Below are 18,113 nucleotides of genomic sequence, written 5' to 3'. Positions count from 1 at the left end.
TACTGAGCTATATTGTATGCAAAAAAAATGAAATTATATCAATTATATAATGTTATACTAATAAAATTGACCAGAGAAAGAATAATAAAGACATCTTAAAAGGATAGGGGTCAGAATTATTGGCACCCCTGTTTTCGCTAGAGCTCGCCGGTTTGTAGTCCTTACACCCGGAAATGATTTACCTCTGGTTCATCAGCCATCCCTATTGGAAAATGAATGGGGAAAGAACAGGATTTTGGGATTAACGCCTAAAATAAGGTCTGAGATTAACACAGGTTTAGGAGATCTTATAGGCTTTGTTCTTTGAAATAATATCAGTCAGTTCGCATTACCGTTGTGAATTATGAAGCCTTTATGTGCTTTTATCAAATAGTACATAAATGCTTCAAAATTCACAAAAAGTGATGTAGCTCATGAAGGTTATCTCATAGAACAAAACCTATAAGATCTCAAACCTGTGTTTACCACAGGCCTTATTTTCAGCATTTATACAAAAACCCTACAGAAACGCCATTCATTTCCCCATATGCTTTTCCAACGAACCATGGAGGAGTTAGTGCCTACTAAAAGATACCATTACTATTTCACTCTATACTCTAGCACCCTATCCTTGCGAGGATAATGACATGGCCCAGTGGGCACAGATTTTTAGTTCAAAGTTGGTTGAAAAAAAATACAAAATTCACTTAAATTGACTTTTTGCAAATCCAATCAGTTTTCCACATTGATTCAAGACATCAAAGATTTTTTTTAATGAAATGACGTGTAAAACAACCTGCGCCCCATCATGAGGCACACCTGGACTCCATCACTACCCTGATTACTCCCCCTTTATCTAGCACTCCCTTAAGGCAGTATTGGTTATGTTGTCTTTTCAGGCAGATCTCTTGTTTGGTATGGGTCTACAGTCATTATTAAACTCACTAATTTCACCTGTTTCCTGAATACCCTGCTTTGCCGTTACAGAATACTGCCTCAACAAATGGAAGCAGCAGTTAATCAGGACATCTCCAAGATGGTCAGTGAACAGGGACACCTACTTCGCCAACACCACAACCAGCTGACACAACTGGGGAAGGCTATGGATGAGGCCCTCCATGTTCTTCAACAGCTCGACAGTCCCAGGGGGGTGTCACCTCCAACAACGGGAGGATTCTCTACCACAGTTTGACCCAGCGAGCCCGCACACCAGCCCATCCAATAGTCCACCCAGGTCAGCGATGCCCGTTTGTCCCTCCCGGACAAATATGACAGCTCTCCCTCAAAATGCTGTGGCTTCCTACTCCAGTGCTCCCTCTATTTCACTCATCAGATGGGATCCCCTACCATGGGGAGGTCCAAGTTTGCCACGGTTATTTCCCTGCTGACAGGACGGGCGTTGGTGGGGGCTACAGCTGTCTGGGGGAGAGGAGGAGCTGGGTTCCTATAAGGGGTTCATGGTTCTGTTAAGGGGGTCTTCCACCATCCACCGGAGGGCAGAGAGGGAGGTGAGTGCTTAATCCAACTATGGCAGGATGGCTAGACCACAACGGAGTATGCACTCATCTTTGTGACAGCGGATGGAATGAGCGGGCACTCTGCACCATATTCAGAAGAGGATTGCGCGAAGAGATCCAGATGGAGTTGGTGTGCCAAGATGACAATCTAACCTTGGACACACTCGTCGCAATGGCCATCTGTCTGGATAACCTTCTTCGGGAACATAGTCACCCCCATTGCCTCTCCTCCTCCTTCATTGTCTGTTCTGAGTGAGAGCCTGAACCCATGGAGGTAGGTGCTCAAAGCGGCTGAGCAACGCGGGACAGTTGGGGCTCTGTCCCTATTGTGGCCAGGAGGGGCCCCAGCTTCAATGGTGTCTGGTACGTCCCAACCCAGGATCCACGAGAGCAGAGGGTTTGCCCCATGATCATCCATCTCCTGTGTTAGGCGTGAGTAATCCATCACTTTCCCCTAAACCTTTTTTAGTAATGATTTCACCAGCTGGCTGTCCCTCATCTATTGTTTCTACAGCTCTAGCGGACTCCGGTGCCACAGGGAATTTTATTGACCAGGCCCTTGCCTCCTCCCTGTACATCACCTTATTCCCGCTCTCCTCTCAGTTTCCGGTCCAAGTGTTGGATTTGCGACCATTTGGCTCAGGCATCATGACGCACATCACAGCTCCACTCACCCTCACCATGGGACCCAAGCACCAAGATAGCCTTCCCTTCCTCATCACCTCTGCACCAGTGCACAAAGTCATCCTTGGCCTTCTGTGGCTCCAACTCCATAATCCCACCATCTTCTGGTCAGAGATAGATTACAGCATGGGGATCACGATGTCGGAGGACCTGTTTTCCCACACCCTATTGCTCCACGTCGGTGGAGGGGCCCAGTGAGTGTCTGCCAGCCCATCAATCGGTCCTCTTGTATCGTTGGCCCCGTGTTTTGGGTTGTGGACATCCGCCAGGCTCTGGAGAGGGAACCCACTCCTGCTCTCTAGAGCGCATTTACATCCACATGGGGTCAGAGATCGGTTGCTGACCTGGGCGCACACATCCCTCGCCACTGGACACCCGCACCACTCAATCCCTTTCTGAGAAATACTAGGGGCCCACTTTGGCAAAGAACGTTGCACACTGTAAACTAATTTTCAGTACATACTGAATCAACATTTTCCCGGTAGGCTCCAGCAGGTAAACTCCTTCCTGTGCCTCAGCATCCCTGGTCTCATCTGTCCATTGATTTTGTCACTGATCTCCCCTCTGATGGTTTCACCACCATTTGGTGGCTGTGGACAGATTCTCAAAATCATGCAGTTTCCTTCCCCTCTCTGGTCTCCCTACCACTCCAAGTCGTGGAGGCACTGTTCCAGCAGGTCTTCCATCAATACGGCCTTCCAGAGGATATCGTCAGGGTCAAGGTTAGTCTCACTTTCGGGGTACTGGCCTCAATCTAATTGGCAGGGGGAGAGGATGACCCAGGAGCTGGGGAGGTTCCCGAGGAGTCACTGCCAGGTCCGGCAGGGCCGATTCCTTCCTTGGGCTGAATACGTCCAGAATTCATTGCGACACTCCTCCACCGGGCTGACTCCCTTCCAGTGTGTTCTGGGTTATCAGCCGGCCCTGGATCCTCACCAGACCGACACTCCTACCACCAGGCTGACTCCCTTCCAGTGTGTTCTGGGTTATCAGCCAGCCCTGGATCCTCACCAGACCGACACTCCTGCAGTGGATGAGTGGTTCAGGTGCGCAGAGGTATGGAATGATGCTCTCCTGAGACTGTCCCGTCTACTCCAGCGCTCAACGTCGTTGGTCTACTAACCACCGTTCCTGGCAACCCATCATTACACACACCTGCGCCCCATCATGCGGCTCACCTGGACTCCATCACTACCCTCTTCAGGCAATATTGGTTATCAAATCAAATTTATTTGTCACATACACATGGTTAGCAGATGTTAATGCGAGTGTAGCGAAATGCTTTTGCTTCTAGTTCCAACTATGCAGTAATAACCAACGAGTAATCTAACTAACAATTCCAAAATTACTACCTTATACACAAGTGTAAAGATATATGAATGAGTGATGGTACAGAGCGGCATAGGCAAGATGCAGTAGATGGTATCGAGTACAGTATATACATATGAGATGAGTAATGTAGGGTATGTAAACAAAGTGGCATAGTTTAAAGTGGCTAGTGATACATGTATTACATAAAGATGCAGTAGATGATATAGAGTACAGTATATACGTATACATATGAGATGAATAATGTAGGGTATGTAAACATTATATTAAGTAGCATTGTTTAAAGTGGCTAGTGATATATTTTACCTCAATTCCCATTATTAAAGTGGCTAGAGTTGAGTCAGTGTGTTGGCAGCAGCCACTCAATGTTCGTGGTGGCTGTTTAACAGTCTGATGGCCTTGAGATAGAAGCTGTTTTTCAGTCTCTCGGTCCCAGCTTTGATAAACCTGTACAGACCTCGCCTTCTGGATGATAGCGGGGTGAACAGGCAGTGACTCGGGTGGTTGTTGTCCTTAATGATCTTTATGGCCTTCCTGTGACATCGGGTGGTGTAGATGTCCTGGAGGGCAGGTAGTTTGCCCCCGGTGATGCGTTGTGTTTCCTTGTCAGACGTTTCTCTTTTGCATGGTATTATTAAACTCACTAACTGCACCTGACTCTGTGTCGACGTTACAAGTGGTATCAAAATAGACCCAGAACATCAAAGATACACCACCATATTTTACCCAACGCAGTACCACAGATTATTGTGAAATGGACACAAATGAGGTTACTTAACCTAAAACCGAAACAATAGGAGGGAGGTTGGTCAGGCGTACACCGTGAATGTCTAGAAACCCAGAAATTGTGTTACTCTCATCATAGATCATATTAGCATTTTTGCTACAGGAGCATGTTAGCTAAATCTTCCCTTAATTTTAGCCCTTTAACCTAACGCTTTAACTACTACATGTTATCTAACCTTAACCCCCAAGCAATGTTAGCCGCCTAGCTAACGTTAACCACAACAAATTGGAATTTGTGTAATGTACACAACTGTTATGAAGAAAAAAGCATGTGATACACACAATGCGTTGTGATGACGCTGTAATGCACACAAGTGGACTTTTTCGTGTACCTGTCGTGAATAAGTCATTTGTCTTTCACAATGAGCCATATGAGTTACTTTTCTGCATATGCTTCTGTTTTTCAACACCAAACCCACCACTGGTTTGCATGGCCACGGTGCTCCATTTTCATGTCATCTGACCATAGCACCAGTTTCAATCCTACTGCCAATGTCATTTATCATACTCCAGGCAGTGCTATGGCATGAAAATAGAGCTTTTTGGCCACGTAAATGGTCTAAGATCCCGCCCAATGTGTTCCCCAGTCTAATAAAACAGTGTCATTATCCTCGCAGGGTAGGGTAGTGTACTGGAGTACTGAAAACATGGTTGGCAATCATTTTGACCCCAGTCTTTTAAACATTTTTTTAAATTTTTTTACAAAATCTCTCAATTATATTAGTACAAGTATTTCACCCTTTTTATTTAATTATATAAAGCTCAGTATTTGTATTTTATACAGTTTGCTTTTGTTCATCTTTATCAAGGGTGCCAATAATTATGCACCTGATGGTATCAGACAGGCCACCCATGATACAAGTCTGTATTTGACATCCATCCATGTCTGAGGATGTCAGATGGGTGTAAGCATTTGCCTCTGGTTACAAAGTTTGCATGTTCAAATCCAGCAATAGCTAGTTGTTTTTTAAATTGTTTTAAGCCTATCCCAAACCTTAACCCTTACCATAACCATTCAGAGTTAATGCCTAACCTTAAGAATTCTGAGATAATGTCTCAACTTAGCCTTGGAACGATACAGAGAAGTAACCAAACACTTCAAATGTGACGTTTGAGAAACATGGATGAGCGTCTAATTCTGACGTAAGACTGTGAGAGCTTGTTGCACTGTACATTATATGAAAACAATGTATTTTATAATCAGACAGGGCAAGTGCATTTTCTAATATTAACCACTAGATGTCAGTCATGCTCTAGTCTAGACAGTGCTCTGGAAGTGACATCATACCAACAGGACTGACTTCATCCCAACTGCAAGGCAGCACATTTTAAACTATGACATTAGAACAACAAAGGAATCCCATATTGCTCCTCATTCCGTGAACCACGATCATTTTAAACAAACAAAAAGTTGACCAACTGGGGATATTTTAGTCCCCACAAGGTCAAATTATTTTTCTAGGGGGTTTAGGGTTAAGGTTAGAATTAGGGTTAGTGTTAGGAGCCAGCTTTAGGTGTAAGGGTTAAGGTTTTTGGGTTAAGGTTAGGATTAGGAGCTAAGGTTAGGAGCTAGGGTTAGGTGTAGGTTTAGGGTTAGAGTATGGGTTAGGTTTAGGGTTAAAGGGAGGGGAAAATAGGATTTTGACTGGGACTGAATTGTGTGTCCTCACAAGGTTAGCTGTACAAGACGGCACGTGTGTGTGTGTCTAAGCCTGCTAGGTAGTGAGTGTAAACTAAATCTCTGTTTACATCCTCAGACAAAGCAGCTCATGCATGTTTTATCACCAGCGCATTGTTCAATTTGTCCATGAGTAACACTGCCCTGCCACGAAGCTGCTTAACCCAGGGAGGGAGGGAGAGAGAGCGAGATGTCGAGAGAGAAGGTGAGAAACAGAGTGCAAAGGCATATTTATGGTCAAATTTCAGTCAAAGTACAGTTTGTTAGCAGTCACCATAGACTTCAAGTCATTACGCTAGTTAGCAATTGCGCTGACGTTAGTTTGCAACTTCCTACAAACTGCACGCAGACGTAAAAATGGTATCCATGAGTTCATCTGACTCTGGGGAAGTAGATAAAGGGCTTCATTGCCAAAATCCCGAAGTATCCCTTTAACCCTAATACTCATGTTATTTCATGTACGATGGCCTGTCTATTCTGTGTTGACTTCTCTGTCAAATATCTTGTGCATCCAGTCTACATCTTGCTGTATAAGAATTTAAATGTTTTTGCAATTTATGAAGCTTGCTGCCTCACCCCTCATCATTATAAAGAGTCATAAAATATGTATGTGTGACGATAGCGTGGGCTGGATGAGCGACTGATAAACGGATGCTTTATTCGCCTGTATAAATATTAAAGTAGCAGTCAGTCACCCTAGAGCAGTTGACCCTATATTCTCCTTTCTCTCCTGTTCTGTAGGGAGATATGCCAAGCTCTCTCTCTCCCTCGTTCTCTCTCTCACCTGAGGCTTATCAGTTTCAGTGCTGTAACCTGAGCTATCACGGACCTCAATACCCAACCCAACCACAACACACAAGTGACCCTGTATACCCTAGTGCCTGGTCTAGGATCAGATGTGTTCATTAGCACAGACTGGTGAGGATTGAAATAAGGTTTAAAGCTAACTGACTCTGAATCAGTGGGTAACCAGTGGCAAGCAGCACCTGAGCAGCGTGGCCCAGCCCCAGCATCCCACTAACTGACTGGTGGACTGGGTGGTACCTGCATAGGTAATCAGACACCCAGCACACACATGATGCCTCTGAAACACACACACACACAGCAGGTAGGCAGGACGAGGGGTTCACTGTGTTGAAGAGAGAGTTGTTCCATCTTTTGTACTGCCAGAGAGTGCGAGAGAAGGAGGAGAGAAGAAAGAAGAGCTAGTCACAACCAGGCGAAGGAGTCGAGACCAGGAACCCCAGACAGACCCAGACTGACCCAGACAGAGATAAAGCATTGGCTTACGAAGTATTTAGATCATATACTGAACCATGAGTGGAGGAAAAAGGTGTGTTGTAGCTGGAGGACTCAAAAACACACAGGGTAAGATAGTGTGACTGACCGGTGGATACTCAGTGCACTCATCAACACAGTGAAGAATGGCCTTAGAATTCCTCTTCTTCTGGCGCTGAGGATATTAACCTGGGGGAAAGGAGAGAACAGGTGTCTCTTGCAGGCTCTTGAGGGTGACAACGCTGTGGCTTGACTGACTCCTGACAGACCTGTTGTGGGGAAACACCCGGAAAGTGTTGTTGCCATTGGGGGCTTTGTATGGTTGTTTTCCGTGTGATTCTACATTCTATCAGCATGCACGGTCTCCCCTGTTCTGCGCTGCTCCACTGTTTCGGCAGTCCCGCAGACGTTACAGCCAACCCTACACAGTCCCTGGACCCGGACCCCTCCCGATCCGGCAGAACTGATCTAGAACCCCCCGTGGTGGTGGGCCCTGTTCTCTGCCAACCGGTTCCCAAACCAGACCCCCATCTGGAACACCAGCCCCACCACAGAATTGTCAGCTTTATATCTACACACACCAGAACAAGAACTCTGAATGGCACCTACTCCAACTCCAATGGTCAACTGCCAGGGAGGGAGAGCCACAGCTTTAAGACACCTCTGGCCTGCCATTGCCTGTCAGACAGCGTTGAGGGGCATCATGAGCTGGTGATTGGTTTAGAGCTTGGGGTGAAGTACCCTATCATCCCCAGACCCTCCATCATTATCAGACAACCCAAGGTATGTTGTATAGGTGTGCAAGATATTACTCTACCACTATGCTGGTCTGATAAAATAATGTTATACTGTGCAGCAGTTGATGTCATCAGATTTAGGCCATTCTTCACCAAGCTACCACAAGGGGGAATCTAGAGCCCAAACATGATTTTCAGTAGCCCACCTTTTAATACCAGTTGAGACCATCTTCTCTATATCAAAATTTTTTAAATGTGTGTGCACACACACACACACAAACTAGCACGGATACCCCCTTGGCTGTGTGGATTGTGTGTCAGTTGGACTGTCTCAGATCCTGTTCAACATGACCTACGTGCCCTGACACGTCTGGGGTGGCACACACACATTAGTGTCTCAGTATAGTAGCATGTGTGTTTTGTCAGTCTAGAGTTTCCCATTAAGTAGGCTGTGGTGGATTGTGTGATGATGTTAACTGTTGCCAGCACAAATCATATGTACACCTTATAGGCTACCAATGTGATAATTCTCCTTCATTCATCCCCAGATTCATGGACCAAACCTTTCGTGCATAAATATGACCTGACTATTTATTGTTTATTTGTCTATGGTCCTGATAGGCCTACTGTCAGGCTACATCTCCTATAGGCCTACATAGACAATCGGTTTATGTTTGAGCATTTATCAGCGTTTGTTTGGCTATATAGTTTATTCCACTACCCTAATAAGAAACACAGGCACATCACAGTTACTTCCAGTGCATTCGGAAAGTATTCAGACCCCTTGACTTTTTCAACATTTTGCACGTTACAGCCTTATTCTAATCCTTATCAATATACACACAATAACTCATGACAAAGCATTAACAGGTTTTTAGTTTTTTTTTTGCATATTTATTACAAATAAAATACGGAAATACCTTATTTAAGTATTAAGACCCTTTGCTACGATATTTGAAATTGAGCTCAGGTGCATCCTGTTTCCATGATCATCCTTGAGATGTTTCTACAACTTCATTGGAATCAACCTGTGGTAAATTAAATTGATTGGACATGATTTGGAAAGGCACACCTGTCTATATAAGTTTCCACAGTTGACAGTACATGTCAGACCAAAAACCAAGCCATGAGGTTGAAGGAAGTGTCCGTAGAGCTCCGAGACAGGATTGTGTCGAGGAACAGATCTGGGGCCACTCATTTCAAAACATTTCTGCAGCATTGAAGGTCCCCAAGAACACAGTGGCCTCCATCATTCTTAAATGAAAGAAGTTTGGAACCACCAAGACTAGAGCTGGCCACCTGGCCAAACTGAGCAATCGGGGGAGAAAGGCCTTGGTCAGGGAGGTGACAGAGCTCCAGAGTTCCTCTGTGGTGATAGGATAACCTTCCAGAAGGACAACCATCTCTGCAGCACTCCACCAATCAGGCCTTGATGGTAGAGTGGCCAGATGTAAGCCACTTCTCAGTAAAAGGCATGAGAGCCAGCTTGGAGTTTGCCAAAAGGCAACTAAATATTCTCAGACCATGAAATACAATGAAATATGCCTGAATGCCAAGAGTCACATCTGCAGGAAACCTGGCACCATCCCTACAGTGAAACATGGTGGTAGCATCATGCTGTGGGGATGTTTCTCAGCGGCAGGAACTGGGAGACTAGTCAGGATCGAAGGAAAGATGAACGGAGACAAGTACACAGAGATCCTTGATGAAAACCTGCTCCAGAGCGCTCAGGACCTGCGACTGAGGCGTAGGTTCACCTTTCAACAGGACAGCAATACTAAGCACACAGCCAAGACAATACAGGAGTGGCCTTGGGACAAGACTCTGAATGTCCTTGAGTGGCCCAGCCAGAGCCCGGACTTGAACCTGTTCGAACATCTCTGGAGAGACCTTAAAATAGCTGTGCCGCGAAGCTCCCTATCCAACTTGACAGAGCTTGAGAGGATCTGCACAGAAGAATGGGAGAAACTCCCCAAATACAGGTGTGCCAAGCTTGTATCATCATAACCAAGAAGACTTTTGGCTGTAATCGCTGCCAACGGTGCTTCAACAAAGTACTGAGTAAAAGTTCTGAATACTTATGTAAATGTAACATTTCATTTTTTATACATTTTCAAACAAGAAGACACACCCCTCTCAGAGAGAGAGACACCGCTTAATGTGAGTTCTCACATTTTTCAACATGTTTTTTTACAAAAGGATAGATTTGAAGTTAGATAAACATGTATTTTTGGGCAGGTACATATGCAGGATGCTACCCTCCACAGCATGGCCTTCGCTCCAGATCAACACTCCAAACCTACAAACAAATTTTGACAAAAATGAACTGGAGAGATTAGTGCTTCCAGTGTTTTATTTTTTCTAAGCTATACGGAGGGTGCTCTAGCCAACAAACAACAGAGACCTGAGGACACCATTCCAACCTAGAACTGAGCGAGACACAAATTCAATTAGCACTAAGGTGTGAAGTAAACGGCCTTTGAGCCCAACAAGTGTCAGGAGTCTTTGAAGTGTCCTCTGAAGCCCCCTCCTGCTATTCAAAGACCATTCGCTGGCATTCTTCCCTGGTTGTCTACCCCTGCCTGGAACAGGTACCCCCACCACACTCACCCCTCTCTCCCGAGCTTTCACTCGCCTCCAGCACACAGGCACTGTTGGGGCGAGTGACTCTGAACTTACAATGGCTAGCCCCAAGTCGTTATGTATTTTAAAATGTTCTTGTGCATTTTGCTATTTGCCTCATGACTCCTCCATACTTTGTTGACTACAAACGTTCTTTACCCAACCATGAAACAGACTATGTTTGTTCCCACACTCGGGACTCTGACTCTCTATTGGTTACACAGACTTTTACCTGATGAAATTGCTGTACAATATGATCCTGTCGCCATCTGATGCACATTCAGATGTCATAAATCAGCACTGCAGAGCTCTCCTCTGCCGTGCCTTGATTGTATTATTGTTGATGATATCTGGAAATGTAGCATGTACACCCCGGCCCATCTACAGTTGCTAGCCCCAATTTTGACTTGCGCTCTGATATCTCCTTCACTGATTTCTGCTCTCGTAAAAGCCTGGGTTTTCTGAACGTTAACACTAGAAGATTATTACCTAAAATAGATCAATTGAAAGTTTGGGTTCACAGCTCCAATCCAGATGTGTCATTACTGAGATGTGGTTAAGAATGAGAGTTTTGAATACTGATGACAACCTTTCTGGTTATAATCTTTTACGTCAAGACAGATCTTCAAAAGGTGGGGGACTGGCAATCTTTACCAAGGATGACCTTCAGTGCTCTGTTGTCCCCAAACATTATGATTTTCTGGTTTTAAGCATTAAACGTTCAAATAGCTCTTTGTTGACTGTTGCTGGGTGCTATCGTCCTCCATCAGCACCGGCCTGTACCCTACCTGCTCTAAGCTCTCTCCTGGCCCTTTACACTAAGTCTGAATTTGTCTTGCTAGGTGACCTAACCTGGGACATGCTTAAACCCCCTGACCAAGTCCTAAAGCAATGGGACTCTCTAAATCATTCTCAGATTATCACCAATCCCACAAGATATGACTCCAAACACCCAGAAAAGGCTACTCTCCTCGATGTTATCCTCACAAATAATCTGATAGGTATGCTCTCTGCGCTTTTAACGGACCTCTCAGACTATCAGTCTCAGACTATCAGTCTCAGACTATCAGTCTCAGACTATCAGTCTCAGACTATCAGTCTCAGACTATCAGTCTCAGACTATCAGTCTCAGACTATCAGTCTCAGACTATCAGGTCTGAGACTATCAGGTCTGAGACTATCAGGTCTGAGACTATCACAGTGCAGGTGCATTTATACGGAGACTTGATTACACACAGGTGGATTGTATTTATCATCATTAGTCATTTAGGTCAACATTGGATCATTCAGAGATCCTCACTGAACTTCTGGAGAGAGTTTGCTGCACTGAAAGTAAAGGGGCTGAATAATTTTGCACGCCCAATTTTTCAGTTTTTGATTTGTTAAAAAAGTTTGAAATATCCAATAAATGTCGTTCCACTTCATGATTGTGTCCCACTTGTTGTTGATTCTTCACAAAAAAATACAGTTTTATATCTTTATGTTTGAAGCCTGAAATGTGGCAAAAGGTCGCAAAGTTCAAGGGGGCTGAATACTTTCGCAAGGCACTGTACATTTTACAAACACAATCATGATCGTACATAAACACAAAAGACTGGCAGGTCAGCAGTAATGGGAAACTAGACTACTACACCATGTCCTCAATAAGTACCCTGCTGAAAAAAACAGCATAGACCAGCCTTCGCTGTGTTTTGGACTCTGGTCACTAGCAAATGCTGGTCACCCACAAAACCAGTACCAAGTAATATTATAGTGGTATGCAAAGTTGTGTTTTATTCCTATCGGAATACAACCTGAGTGGGAATATCCACCAATTTTAACTTTTTTTCACCCACAATCTGCATTCAGAATCAAATCAAATGTATTTATATAGCCCTTCTTACATCAGCTGATATATCAAAGTGCTGTACATAAACCCAGCCTAAAACCACAAACAGCAAGCAATACAGGTGTAGAAGCACGGTGGCTAGGAAAAACTCCCTAGAAAGGCCAAAACCTAGGAAGAAACCTATAGAGGAACCAATCTATGACGGGTGGCCAGTCCTCTTCTGGCTGTGCCAGGTGGAGATTATAACAGAACATGGCAAAGATGTTCAAATTATCATAAATGACCAGCATGGTATAACAGACGAGCCCCCCGACACAAACTACTGCAGCATAAATACTGGAGGCTGAGACAGGAGGGGTCAGGAGACACTGTGGCCCCATCCGATGATACCCCCAGACAGGGCCAAACAGGCAGGATATAACCCCACCAACTTCGCCACCAAGCACAGCCCCCACACCACTAGAGGGATATCTTCAACCACCAATTTACCATCCTGAGACAAGGCCGAGTATAATCCACAAAGATCTCCGCCACGGCACAATCCTGCCTGCCAGGATGAAAAAAAATTTGACTACATAAACCATCTAAACTGGAACAACCATTTCAGTAACGCGTGCAATAAAGCCAACAAACAGATTAGATTAGTTTAGAAAAATGTATATTTTTTTATTTTTTGTGTAGCATAAGATACATTTATGTATTAATAAATCAATCAAAGTACATGCAAAAACACAGATATTGAAATAAAGAATACAAACAATTATGAAACTGTAATAGAGCACTCTGGTAAATATTATAATGATGGGTGTGGTTATGCAGACCAGCTAGACCATGCTGGACCAGCATACACTCAAAAAAATAAGGTTATTGAGGGGTTCTTTGTCAGGGGCGAGGGTGATACAGTGTGTGTAACCATATTTTACATAGCATGTTATGAAGTGTTCCTTACTGCGGGGATGGTTGTATAGAGCCTTCCTGTTCTTTCCCTCTCCACCATGTTTGCCTTTTATGTCATGAAATGCTAAACTGATAAAACCTTTCTTTAATTGTACGGTACACCACAGGCAAACAGCAACAATACTTAATGAAGCTGAATGAAGGTGTTATTGATGTAAAAGGACAGTAGTCTGCTGATTACTTAAGACTATACCTCCCTTGTGAATTGATCGCACAACCTCTTGGTTGCTAATGACCTAAATTTCCTGCTAAACTACCAGGTCAGTGGGCAAAGCATAGATTGTCCACAGATTTAATGGCAAGAATATTGTTCTGCACTTTGATAAAAGTCGGACAGAATCAAGTCACTAACTGCCTAATTATCTGACAACACCAACATAATAAAATTGCAGTGCTCAGGGAGACAATGTAAAGTGTGCTTAAACGCTTTGACCTTGCAAGCTTTTGAAAAAAGTGCATGAATATTTCAGCTTTACCACCAGGGACAGCTTTATTAGAAAGAACATATATCAGCACACTCTCAAAATTAGGGTACGGTTAGGGTACAGAGTTTTACCCTTTTTTACCATATTTGGGGGCATGGTCTAATGTTCATGTATTTGTGCCAACCGTCAGTGTAAGTGTTGTACCGGTTTAAGTGGTTGAGCAACACTTTTAACGATGTCAGGTTTGAGCTATTAAATGGTTACTGTGCAATTCTCACTAATTTAATGGAAGTTAATTGTGTGGAAGTTGCTGTCAATACGGCATTATTGAATTGGTAACCTGCTGTCAGTAAATGATAGTGAAATTCCATGAAATGTAGTAGTCTGTAACTGGTAGTAACTCATTGGCAAAGTTAATGTCAGTAAGTTACAGTAACATACTTTCAACTAGCAGCTCGCTGTACCTTCAATGAGCCTTTTTGATTACAAGGAAGCTTAAAACATTAAGAGTCCCACACTTGGGACCCAGCCTCTAGGTTGGAAGATTACTGACTGTCATGCCACACCATCAGGTCAGTGAGTATGACATAGATCAACCACAGTAAGTTGCTGTGAATTTTACAGAAACGACTTGTAGCAAGCTGACACGAGCTTACCGGGAAATGGATAGTAACACCATAACAGTGCAGCCCTGATAAGGAACAAATAAGGCATCAACTTAATTCTTCCTTAATTTAATGCTAAAACCACTTAAACTGGTACAACACTTCTACTGACGGTTGGCACAAATGCACCATCTTTGGACCATGTCCCCAAATATGCTAATGTGAGAGTGTTCTCTTCATGAGAGTGTTCTAAATGGAACTCAAGAGGGTTCTCCTACCTACATGGACAAATCACAGGGTCGTACGTGGCACCCACAAAAGGTTCCCCCATAGGGACAAATGACATAATGTCAACTGGTTATAATTTCTTAACAATATTTTTCACACCTACAGATCAGTTGGCGTAGCAGGAAGTTCAGGTTGCTGGCATCAGTAAGGTTGTGAATTTAAATCCCAATTGAGAGAATTGAAGTCATCCGGATTTGAAGTTCTAAGAGCGTTGCTGGTCAGCAAAACCAGTATTTTTTTTTTGAATTGGTTGTTTCAAGATCTGTGTTTTTGAATTAATGAATGAATTAATCTTATTTTACACAGACGAACACATCAAAGGCTGGTGTGCCAGTGAAAACACAACGAAGGCTGGTCTGCCAGCATAACCACCTAGATTGCCAATCACTGTTTTTTTTACATTTTTTGTTTTTTTATTTAAGCTTTATTTAACTACGTAGGCAAGTCAGTTAAGAATACGTTCTTATTTAAATCTGTTGCATACAAATTATGTTGCATACAATAAGCTTCTATTCTCCCTGTCACAGGGGGATTTATGGGTGATTTAAGATGAAATCGTCAACCCTGTTACTGTCAACCGTGTTACGGTCAACCCTCTTACTTTATCTTGCACTTATTTGGCAATTACTATATTCTTTTATTTATTTAAAATGTGTTTTTTATTAAGATGAACATGTGACCTTTATGACAGAATGTTGAAATTAGGTGAAATCAAAAGAAACCGATTTGGTGGAACAACGCTACTACTGATATTTTCTGTTTTGCATTTAATCTCTGGCATAGGCTATCTTAGTCCAGGTCCTGTAATGTGTTCAGATGTGTGTAATTCTTCTCCGCTAATCGTTTGTATCTTTATTAAGCCATCAACTGGAACAGATGTAACTCTGATCTCTTGATCCATACCCTTTACATTTGTGTGTCTGTGCATGTGTGTCGTGTGGGTCTGTGTGTTTGCGTGTGTGCGTGGGTATGTGTGTGTCTTGTGTGTGTGTGTGTGTGTGTGTGCGTACGTGTGTGTGTGTGCGTGCGTGCGTGTGTGCATGTGTGTGTGTCAGGGTTTATCTGTGGCCTACTCTCAGAGAGCCGGATGTGTTTGTAGGCCACCTGCTTTATCTGTGACAGAGGAAGTGGGAAACTGTTGCCATTAACCAAACAAACTGGATGGTCAGAATAGAGACAGATAGAGATAGAACAAGTAGTGAACGAAAGATCTTTAGATAGATTCAAACTTCTTGCTCTGCCTAATTACATTTTAATCTATACAATATACAACCTCAAAACACTTCTATGCCCGTTTCAGAATGATTTGAAGTATCAGTCACAGCACTCCAGTACAATTTCGTTAAATAGCTATTTCCTGCATGACTTACACTATATTTACAATAGTATGTGGACACCCCTTCAAATTAGTGCATTCGGCTATTTCAGCCACACCCGCTGCTGACAAGTGTATAAAATCGAGCATACAGCCATGCAATCTCCATAGACAAACATTGGTAGTAGAATTACCTTACTGAAGAGCTCAGTGACTTTCATTGTGGCACGGTAAAAGATGGTCACCTTCCAACAATGTCCGTTCATCAAATTTCTGCACTGCTTGTGCTGCCCCGGTCAACTGCAAGTGCTGTTATTGTGAAGTGGAAATGTCTAGGAGCAACAATGGCTCAGCCGCGAAGTGGTAGGCCACACAAGCTCACAGAACTGGACCGCTGAGTGCTGATGCGCGTAGTTGTAGTAATTGTCTGTCCTCGGTTGCAACACTCATTACCAAGTTCCAAACAGACTCTGTAAGCAACATCAGCACAATAACTGTTTGTCGGGAGCTTCATGAAATGGGTTTCCATGGCCGAGCTCCCACACACAGCCTAAGATCACTGTGCGCAATGCCAAGCATCGGCTGGAGTGGTGTAAAGCTTGCCGCTATTGGACTCTGAAGCAGAGGAAACACCTTCACCATCTGGCAGTCTGACGGACGAATCTGGGAAACAGTTTGGCGAAAGCCCTTTCCTGTTTCAGCATGACAATGCCCCCGAGGTCCAAACAGAAATGGTTTGTCGAGATCTGTGTGGAAGAACTTGACTGGAATTCACATAGCCCTGACCTCAACTCCAACGAACACCTTTGGGATGAATTGGAATGCCGACTGCGAGCCAGGCCTAATTGCCCAACAGTAATGCTCTTGTGGCTGAATGGAAGCAAGTCCCCGCAGCAATGTTCCAACATCTAGTGGAACGCCTTCCCAGAAGAGTAGAGGCTGTTATAGTAGCAAAGGGAGGACCAACTCCATATTAATGCCCACAATGTTTTTGATTGCCTGTGCATGTGTGTGTGTGCGTGTGTGTGCGTGCGTGCGTGCGCGTGTGTGCGCGTGTTTGTGTGTGTGTGTGTGCGTGCGTGCGTGCGTGCGTGCATGCGCATTTATGTGTGTTTGACCTGGGAGGTGATTGACAGTGCTCTTTTCTGTTTCATCTTGGGGGTTCACATCAGCAATCAGAATTCCAGGAAGCTTCGTCTGACTGGTCGGAATATATGGAGGACGGGACATTATCAGGTACAGAAATGAACACAAACGTCCTGTTCTCTCTTCCTTTCACCATCCTCTCTACTCCTGCTCTCGTTACTCCTTCATTCTCTTCCTCTCCTCCTTTCCCTCCACATTTCTGGATATATATTTGGGAAGGAAAACCCCTGGCACGTACTGTGATCTCATAATGGAAAAACAAAACTTAACATTTGTGTGTGGAGAGATGGGTCTGTGGAAAATATCATCATAAAACATTTTCTCACTCTGCAATAAACCACCAAATTATTGTTTTGCTTCCCAAGTTGACTTTGTTCATATTCTACAGCATTCAAAAGTCTACTGTATTTAGGTTTTTCTTGTTTAATGTTTTCTTGGAACTCTAAGTACAAAGGAAATACTTCTGAGGGGTCATTACCTTTTCCCCTCCATGTCTTGTTATGTTCATACTGAAGTAAACTGCAAGAGGAGTACTCATTAAAACGTCTGTATCTGTGGTGATGTAGGGATGTGGAAAAAAGGATAGCCTGCTTGAGTTTGTGTGTGTGTGTGTGTGTGTGTGTGTGTGTGTGTGTGTGTGTGTGTGTGTGTGTGTGTGTGTGTGTGTGTGTGTGTGTGTGTGTGTGTGTGTGTGTGTGTGTGTGTGTGTGTGTGTGTGTGTGTGTGTGTGTGTGTGTGCGTGTGTGCGTGTGTGCGTGCGTGTGTGTCACTGGCGTACCAGACACCCCACAACCACAGGCTCTGGGAGCCCACAACCATGACATAGGGTCACCAGGTGAATCCAGGTGAAAGCTATGATCGCTTTTGAATGTCACTTGTTAAATCCACTTAGTGTAGGTGAAAGGGAGGAGACAGGTTGATGGTGAATGGACAAGACAA

The 18,113-nt window shown here is 43.9% G+C and overlaps 1 long non-coding RNA gene across 1 annotated transcript; it reads left to right on the top strand.

Annotated features, from left to right (window-relative positions):
- The first annotated feature begins 5,893 nt into the window (after nt 1-5,893).
- LOC121846676 lies at nt 5,894-17,770 on the top strand. The gene is made up of 3 exons (XR_006083602.1): nt 5,894-6,178; nt 6,715-8,034; nt 17,201-17,770. It is a non-coding gene; the product is annotated as an uncharacterized LOC121846676 (long non-coding RNA).
- Nucleotides 17,771-18,113: the final 343 nt, after the last annotated feature.

This window comes from Oncorhynchus tshawytscha, linkage group LG06 (genome assembly GCF_018296145.1).
Source record: "Oncorhynchus tshawytscha isolate Ot180627B linkage group LG06, Otsh_v2.0, whole genome shotgun sequence".
In the NCBI taxonomy this organism is placed as follows: Eukaryota; Metazoa; Chordata; class Actinopteri; order Salmoniformes; family Salmonidae; genus Oncorhynchus; species Oncorhynchus tshawytscha.
Note: the sequence above shows the minus strand (reverse complement) of the source record. Positions and strands in the feature narration are given on the sequence as shown.